This window comes from Echinops telfairi, unplaced genomic scaffold, assembly GCF_000313985.2.
Source record: "Echinops telfairi isolate 266 unplaced genomic scaffold, ASM31398v2 ScPeMD7_7468;HRSCAF=8506_0, whole genome shotgun sequence".
Taxonomy (NCBI): Eukaryota; Metazoa; Chordata; class Mammalia; order Afrosoricida; family Tenrecidae; genus Echinops; species Echinops telfairi.
Window position 1 is genome coordinate 78106247 of NW_022111369.1, and position 8990 is coordinate 78115236.

Genomic DNA, 8990 nt, shown 5'->3' on the forward strand with positions numbered 1-8990 from the left:
AATTTAAGTTAAAAATTGAGAATTTATTCTGGCTCTTGGTGGTCTAGTTAACTTTATCTTTTTTGCACCATTGTGCTCTCTACTTTCCTAAAATGCATTACTATTTATCATATACATAGTCTAATTAGTTTAAAATTCCTTAAGATTGATAATTCATTCTATGATTCAGGTACCCAATATTGTCTTTGGCTTATATACTGATAAAATCTGTTTCATAAAAAATTCATGAACCAAATGAGTAAGACATTATGATATATCAGAGCTTAGGAAAGGGACAAAGCTGTACTCAGTGCGACTGATTTTGAACTTCTAAACCATAGCTATGTAATATTTATGTTGTTTTAATTAACTAAGTGTAGTAATATGTCACAGTCATTAATAGAAAACTAATGCAAATAATATTAACTATTAAGTATGTCATGGACTGACAAAAGAATAAGAAAATCTGTTTTGAAAGATGTACAACCAGAATGCTCCTAAGAAGCAAAGATGGTGATATTTTGCCACTTGTGTTAGGCTAGTTAACTAGAGAAACAAATCCTGTGATGCTCATATATGTATAAGAAAGAGATGTACATAAAGAAATAATTATATATCAAGAAAACATCCCAGCCCAGTTCAATTCATGTCCATAAATTCAATACTAGTCCCAAAATCCCACTTCAGACTCACAAAATCACAAGCAATGATGCAGAATGCATGAAAATCACAGGTTGGTGATACAAAGTAGTGTGGATCCAGTGGTGGTGGTAATCTGGCAGGGCTCTGGCAGTGAAAAGGTGTGCCAGCAGGAAGGTGAAGGCAGAGGAAGTAATTACGAGCATCAAGCTTAATTCATAACCTCTGTAAAAAAAATCACCAATACTTTCTTCTGATAGATCAGCTCTGTGGTTAAGCATCTCTCATGTCATATTTGGAAACCTAGAAAATCAGATATTTGTGACCTAAGGTTTTTTGGAATACACAGTCACTTTACCAAAAAAAGTAATCTGTTTTTACCCAATTCAAGAATTACCATATAATCAAGGGCCCATGGTACTGAAGGAAGAAGTTTAAGCTGCACTGAAAGCATTAACCAAAAGCAAATCTACGAGAATGGATGAAATACCAATTGAAATTTTTCAACAAGGTGGTGAAACACTGGAAGCACTCACTCATTCCAGGAAATTGGAAGACAGCTATTTGGCCAACTGACAATAAGAGATCCACATTTGTACCCATTTCATAGAAAAGTGATCCAACAGGATGCTAAAAAAATCATATCAGTATTATTATTGATATAATAATAATGTTATTGATATCACATGTAAGTAAAATGTTGATGAAATTAAGCTTGTCAGTTCAAAACTCCAAGGCCCTCTGCAGGAGAAAGCTGAGGCTTTCCATTCCCGAAAAAGTCGGAGTCCTGGAAACCCAGAGCGGCAGTCCCACTCTGACGTTAGGGGTGCTGTCGTCAGAGTCAGGCTCAACACAATGACAGCGAGTTTGGTTTTCTGGAAAGTTTACAACATATTGTAACATAATTTCTTTGAGTTAAATCTAAACAGCATGTTTGGCATGCGTAGCTGTTGAAGTCTGCTCTGTTAGTTTGGTGTAGAGCTAGTGATTAGATAGAGATTTCATGAATTCTTTAGGACATATGTTTCCTAGTCTTTCATCACAATCTTCCCTTTGAAATACTAATTTCAAGGAATTCTAGAAAGCAGTAAATTTCAGTTATGGTCAATTAATGTGGCACTTCTAACCATGGGTCTGTATATGATATATTATGGTTCTGGACTTTCTATACCTGTGGGTATGGTCCCATTTTGAAGGACATACTCAAATATGCTGATTGACAGGAGTGGGGTGGAATTGAGACCTAACCTTGGTAGATGAAGTGGGCTGTCACACTCTTTGTTAAGATCTCTCCTTAATGGAGAGTGTGAACTAGACCACAACCGTTGTTTCCTTGAGGACATATGTCCTTTTACCTTGGTAAGGGGTGTGATTTTAGCCAGCATTTTTGATGAGACTTAAAAAGCTGGTCCTAACACACAGCAACTCACCTGAAAGCCAGACCTCTTTGGTGAGTTTGGGTAGAGGAAGATGACCTGCTTTGGGTTTTGAAAAATTTTGTCTATTGGCTCTGGACCCTGCACTTGCCTCATCACTGCCTGACCAGTGGATTTGTAACTGAGTAGCTTACATCATTACATAAGGCAATTCCTCAGAGTTTCGTAAATCTGTATGGGAAGCTGCAGGGATTCACAGAACCCAAGACTGTGGGAGAATATACTTAAAAAAGGAGTAGGTAGAAAATACAGGTGAATAATATCTCAAGATGGTTAGACATTTAGGGTCTCATTCATCTCCAACACCTCGGGATTGGTCCGGTATTAACTCTACTTAAAAACAAAAATCTATTACCACAAAATAATAATTTATTGTAAAACAAGATAGCAATGTCACAAGAAAAACAAAAATGATTGCTTGTTAATCCTTCAGTTTAGCTCAGAAAGTCTTATTCCTCCCTGGTTTGTCATTTGTTTCTTCCTGAGTTGGTCTAGTCTGAAATATCCTTTCTTTATCTATAAATGCTTAACTCATTCCCTTTTTGCCATAGATTCTGATAATAAAACCCCCTCCCTCATTGTCCTTAGATAAAAATTCTTCTACATAATGTGCACTCTTGTCTTCATTTGAAGCCTGGTTCAATTTCCCCATGAGACAAGTAACATTCTCATCTTGATTTCTACATTGCTTTCCTATGTAAATTGACCTCCAATACAATGAAACACCTGCATGTGACTTCTGACTCTCAAAAACCTAACTACTAATAGCGTACTGTTGATTGGAAAGCTTACTGATAACATAAAGAGCCCATTAACATATACACTATGTCCTATGTATTACACTGCACCCTGATAAAAGTATTTTTAAAATAGTACCAGGCTTTCTGCCTGCTGGCATAGCTATGTCCACGATTTCACAGTTCACACCCCCACCTCTCTTTCATTACCCAATAGTCCTTATGAAGAATTATTCATCTTAAAATAGAAGGAAAACTGAAGTTGCACATCTCAATATAAAGCAATTAAACTTTTTTCTTGTAATATCATGCATTTTCTTTGTTGGAAGCATGTCCAGCATCAATAATGCCACTGCTTATGGACTCAATGGTGTCATTCAAGGACTTGAGAATTGCACTATCTATGATGGACAGTACACAAGGAGATTCAGGCCATTTTTTTATTTTATATTTTCATTGCAATGCACTATTTCATATTTAGAGATGAATAGTGTCACAAGATATTTTAAGTAGGTAGTTTCAATACTTGAGATCTTTGCAATAGCAAAAGCAGGTAGCTATAAAACTACATTTGCATAGTATGTATTGAAATTAATTTTATACAATTATGATTTAATAGTGAATTATTATAATTATTTTCTCTCAATTTCAAATGTTATTATGTATGGTCTGTAACTCTGTGTGCATGCATTTTGATAAATTTGAACCTTTTTTAATGTCTTTTGGGTATTTATGATAGCAAATGATAAAAATGTATGATACTCACATGTTTTATGCATTCGTGCTTTCTTGAACTTTTGTTAATTTTTCCAGTATTTCTAGTCTTCATGGTTCATCAATAAAATTTTACAAATTGATACAAGTAGCCATCACTCTTCTAAATTTTGAAGGCCCACCTACAAATGAAACAAAACAGTTTAGATGCTTGTTGTTCATGGGTTAGCTGTTTATACCTTACATTTTTGTATTTGTTGTGCCAACACAGTGACTGATATAAATATTTGATTATATTTTGATTTATAAATATTTGATTATATGTGTGAGGAGAAATTTCTCTTTTGTACATGAGTAAAGTGAAAGATTTGCCTAAAGTCTCATGGTATTTTTAATGCTCAGAAATTCATTATTATGGTTGTTGTTGCTATTAATTTTCCATTAGTCAGATCCATCTTATAGTGAACATATTTACACAGACTTTATTGTTGTTGTTATTACTGAATATTATTAAGTTGACTTCAAATCATAAGGTCTTTATATAACAAACAAAAATGCTTCCAGATCCTATAGAACCTGTTTAATCATTCCTTTTTTTAGCCCATTGTTAGTTAGGTGTCAATAGACTTCATTGAGGGTCTCCACCTTTTATGTTGTCCCTGTGCTTTGATCCCATCTGAGGACATGTCCAAACTAAATGAAATGAAAACTCACCATCATTGTCTCTAAGGAATATTTTGACTGTACTTTTGTAAAAATAGATTTTTTCATTTTGATTTTGATTTGCTTTTGTTTTTTATTTTGTTAAGTGTTGTTGAATTGGTTTTGACTCATAGCTACTCTCAATAAACAAGATGAATCTGAGCATTTTCTATATCTATTTCTGTATCTGTGTCTATACACATGTATATTTCTGTCTATCAACTAATTAGTCTTCTTTGTGTTCCCTAAACTGTGTTTATTTCACTGCTTTTACGTGCTAGCAACGGTTAATTTAGGATCTTTTTTCACTTCTGCAATTCATGTATTGAGATGTATATTTGGATGTACTCATTATTTAAGTTCCTATGACAACCATTTCCCTAGGACGTTATTGGTTGCTCTGAACAACTGATAAAAGTGAAGGTTTCTTTTTGCGGGGTGGGGGAAGCATAACAAAAAATAAAACCATTATGCAGATGACAATTATGGGCAATTTAGTAACTTTATATAAAAGACACTCATTAACCAAATGTTGCTGTTCCATATTTAAAAGTCACAAAGAAAATGAGAAAAGGAAAAACAATGATTGCTAAGAGTTTATGTTGATTGCTCAGCTCTGACTTAACACAGATTGACTAAGGATTCCAAACCATTGTTGAAAATTATTTTACAAAATGGATACCTTCACCCAAAGTTTTACTCAATGCTTACTTTAACCTTGATTTTATTGTGCTTAACTATCTGACTAAAATTATGTGAAAATTATAACAATAATGATTTAAGCAAGAATACATACATGTGATCACTGTTCTCTACAGACTAATACTGATTCTATGAATCTAAAATAATCGTTTCTTTATTATTTTATTGTAAACAAAAACTGTGGTGCACAGTGAGACCATACACAATAACGTGGTGAGACAATCATGAATCATTTGTACTGGTCCTAAGTACAACAAAATGAAATACTTCCTTGACCTACATCACTTCACAACCTTTATCTTGTTTGCACCCAGAGGGTTCACGATGCGACTCAAGATAAGAAAACTATAGTGTACAATTTCCTGAACAGAATGACTGATCAGGGAAGACTGTGCCTTGGAATTAGAACTTAAGTCTTGACATTTTCCTTAAGAGTTTTCAAAAAAATTATTTTCTTTTTTTACTATTAACATTTTAAGATAATAATCCAGAACTGCCAGAAATGTTTTAAAAAGCAATTAAAATCATGAAAAGTATATCAAAATCAGATTTAAACAGAAAGAAGTTGAAATTCCTTACAGTCTCCAGTCTCTGAGAAATCTTAGGTTGATGTGACCTGATGCACTGCCTTCTTTTATTAGCTAACCAGTGTCCTTCAAATAAGTCTTTTTGTTTTTTTGTTTTGTTTTAAACTGGTTTCTCATAGACCATATCATATAGAGTTACTATCACTTGAAATTGAAAGAGTATTGAATAGTGTAATTGATATCCTACTGAGACATTCTTAGACTCTAAGATCGTATGTCATTAGAAACCCAGTTCCCTTCCAATATTCAATAACTGTTAAGGAGTTACTAATTAAAAGCAAACTCTCCTTGATTGTGTTTGTCACTACTGTCCTATGTTTAATGATTCAAGCATAATAGCCATGTTAAAAACTATTTGTAAAAATGAAAATGCTGAAAGTATATGATTGAGGAGAATAATTTCCTGCCTTATTCATCTTTAATCCATGTAAAATATTTTATGAGATTAAACTTCATTGAAACAATATAGTTAAATATTATGTTAATCATAAACTAATCTTTATGAGAAGACAGGACATACCTGTTTTGTTTAACACTGTAGTATGTGAAATAAGCCTGTTGACATTCCTAGAACATATAAATGATGATTTTGAGTCTACTAATTGCTTTCTTGTGATGCTGGGTTACTTAGCTATTTTCTCTAAGCCTCAGATATCTCATATAAAAAACTGAATGTAGATATACTTACCTGTCAGGGGAGATACCATGACCATGAAGGTGGATTTCCCAGGGCAGTGAGGCTTATCCATTGCACTCCAGATATGCGGACCCCTGTGATTTCCCCAAATGTGAGAAATTCGACTGCATAATTTGTGGTAGTGGGGGACTACATTCGCACTCTTCCCCTGATAAAAAAAGAAAAAGAAAAAATGTATGTAGAATTATGACTGCTATGCTAAAGATGTTGTTGTTAGATGGAATTGAGTCATAGGCATTCTATTCCCACACAAAAGAGAAACACTGCTTAGCCCTGTGCCATTCTCACTATTGTTTGAGCACATTGCTGAAGCCACAATATCAATCTATTTTCTGGAAGGTCTTCCTCGATTTCATTGACCATCTAAATTCTATCATGCAATCTTCCATTGTGTTTCTGGCACCATGGCCATATTTTCCAACTATTGAGCATTGATTTTGGTCCAGCCTTTACATTCCCATAAGTTGTTGTTGTTAGGCACCATGAAGTCATTCCAAACCATAGTGAGCCCACTCACAACAGATAAACTACAACGACAACAACAAACCACTTCCCAGTACTGCACTATCCTCATAATTGTTGTTATGTTTTTGTTTTAGTGCCAAATTTTGAAGTCATTCTGTCAATGCCATTGAAGGAGCTTCCTCTTTTTAATGCAGTCCCTCCGCTTTACAAGCATGATATTCTCCACGCACTTGTCTCTCTTCATAATGTGTCTGCAGTACTTGAAACAAAGTCTCACCACCCTTACTTCCCAGGAGCATTCAGGCTGTACTTCTTCGAAAATCCATTTGATTATTCTTCTAACCGTCCATGGCCCTTCCATTGTTCTTTACTAGTAGCATTTTTCAAACACATCAATTCTTTGGTCTTCCATATTAATTGTCCAACTTTCGCAGAGATATGAGGAATTCGAAATACCAAGGTTTGGATCAGGTGAACCTGTCCTCAAAGTGACTTCCACACTTGCTCTTCAATTCTTTAAATAGGTCTTACACAACAGATTTTTCCATTGTAAAAAAATAATTTTATTTCTACAGATATTCAGCCAAAATTTTCAGTATACAATGATGGACAATTAATTAAACTGAGGAAAATGAGGGTGCACTAAAATGTCTACCCCTAACTCCCCTTTGTGACCTAGAACCCAGCAGTTGATTTCATCTGTGACTTCTTCTGGGGAAGTTCTTTATGTTTAGGGATTCTATTTTAAATCTTTCATGTACTTTCAAGCAGCAAAAAGCTCAGAAAATGCAATGGAAGGATAATGATTTTATTTTAGGAACTCTTTGAAGCACTCTAGTACAATTGTCTAGGGTGATTTCAATGAATTGTGTTTTTTTTTGTTTTTTTTGTTTTTTTTGTTTTTGGTTTTTTGCTTCATGGATCTCTTACTACCTCCAAGTACTGAGTGTGATTACAACGCGAGTAACCTTAAAGTACCTCAATACACTGGCCAAAATATCCTGGAAAATAGCTTCAAAATAATGACTACATTACTGTGTTAGTCTGGGTTGACTAGAGAAACAAATACATAGACACTCATATGTGTGTAAGAGAGAACTTTGTATCAAAGAGTAATTGTATATTAAGAAAATATCCAGCCCCTAGATCAAGTCCCTAAGTCAGAAATTGCCCTATATGTCGATACTAGTCCATAAATTCCGGATCAAGTCCATAAGTCCAATATGACCCCATATGTCAATAATAGTCCATAAATTCTTCTTTAGATTCATGCAGCCATGTAATGATGCCAAATACAGGAAGATAACAGGCTAGTGGCTGGAAAGTCTTGTGGCTCCAGTGGTGGTATGATATAGTTAAAGTTTATTGTGCCAACCTGGTTGATAAACACATGTGAGGTTAATTGAAGGCAGAGGGATAAATGGCTCGGCGAGCCTCACCTTTCTGGTTCTTGGGTCTCTTGCTTTGTGATGGTCAGACCAGGGTGCAATTGCCTTAGCCAGTTCTTTGCTTCAGCCAGCAAGGCTCACTTCCTACAAGACATCTCTGAGGAGAAGCCGCATGGACCTACTCCGATGCAGCCCTGGGTGCTGGAACAGCCATGTGGAGATCCCTGCCAGCACTTAGATGCTTGCACATTCACTGATTTGGCTTTCCTCCAGCAGTAGGTGTCATAGTATGTGTTTTGTGAAATGGAGGAGGACTTTGTGGATTGGTGTTGGATATATGGGTTGATGTTGGACTTGTGGGCTTGGGCAGCACTGGGTTGGGATATTTTCTTGATGTGCTATATATAAAACTATATATAAAACTCTCTCATATGAGTTTCTGTGGATTTGTTTCTCTAAAGTACCCAGACTAACACATGGTGGAAGCTTCTCAGTGCTGTAACTCTCCAAGTCACTCCTCCAGCTCTACAGTTTTGGCTCTATCACCATGAGGCTTGTCAACAGAAATGTCTCCCAGAGAGTGAGTGCATCTGACTTCCAGTGAGCTTTTTTTCTCTGTTGAGCCTAAAAATGAGGTCATCAAGCTGTAACCTGATTGACAGGCTAAATACCACCCCTTCACTCTTAATTGTCTCACCTTGACACCAGATTATGTAACTACCACAATTACAACATAGAAGCTACGTTATTTGAAATTTTCATAATATCTCTTAAATTAGATATTCCCATTTATTTGTTTGTACTTTAGCTCCTTTGTACTCAACATGAGAAGTGAAAAAAAGTATTGAATGAATTTATTTCAAGCAAAATGTGTTTAAATGTGTCTCTCTGGTCTCTGAATGAGTGGACACAATTTTTATAGAAAATTTCCTTCAATAATTCAC

The 8990-nt window shown here is 35.1% G+C and overlaps 1 non-coding gene across 1 annotated transcript; it reads left to right on the plus strand.

Annotated features, from left to right (window-relative positions):
- Positions 1-6176: 6176 nt before the first annotated feature.
- On the plus strand, positions 6177-6343 carry LOC115873445. The gene has a single exon (XR_004048442.1). It is a non-coding gene; the product is annotated as a U1 spliceosomal RNA (small nuclear RNA).
- The last annotated feature ends 2647 nt before the right edge of the window (positions 6344-8990 follow it).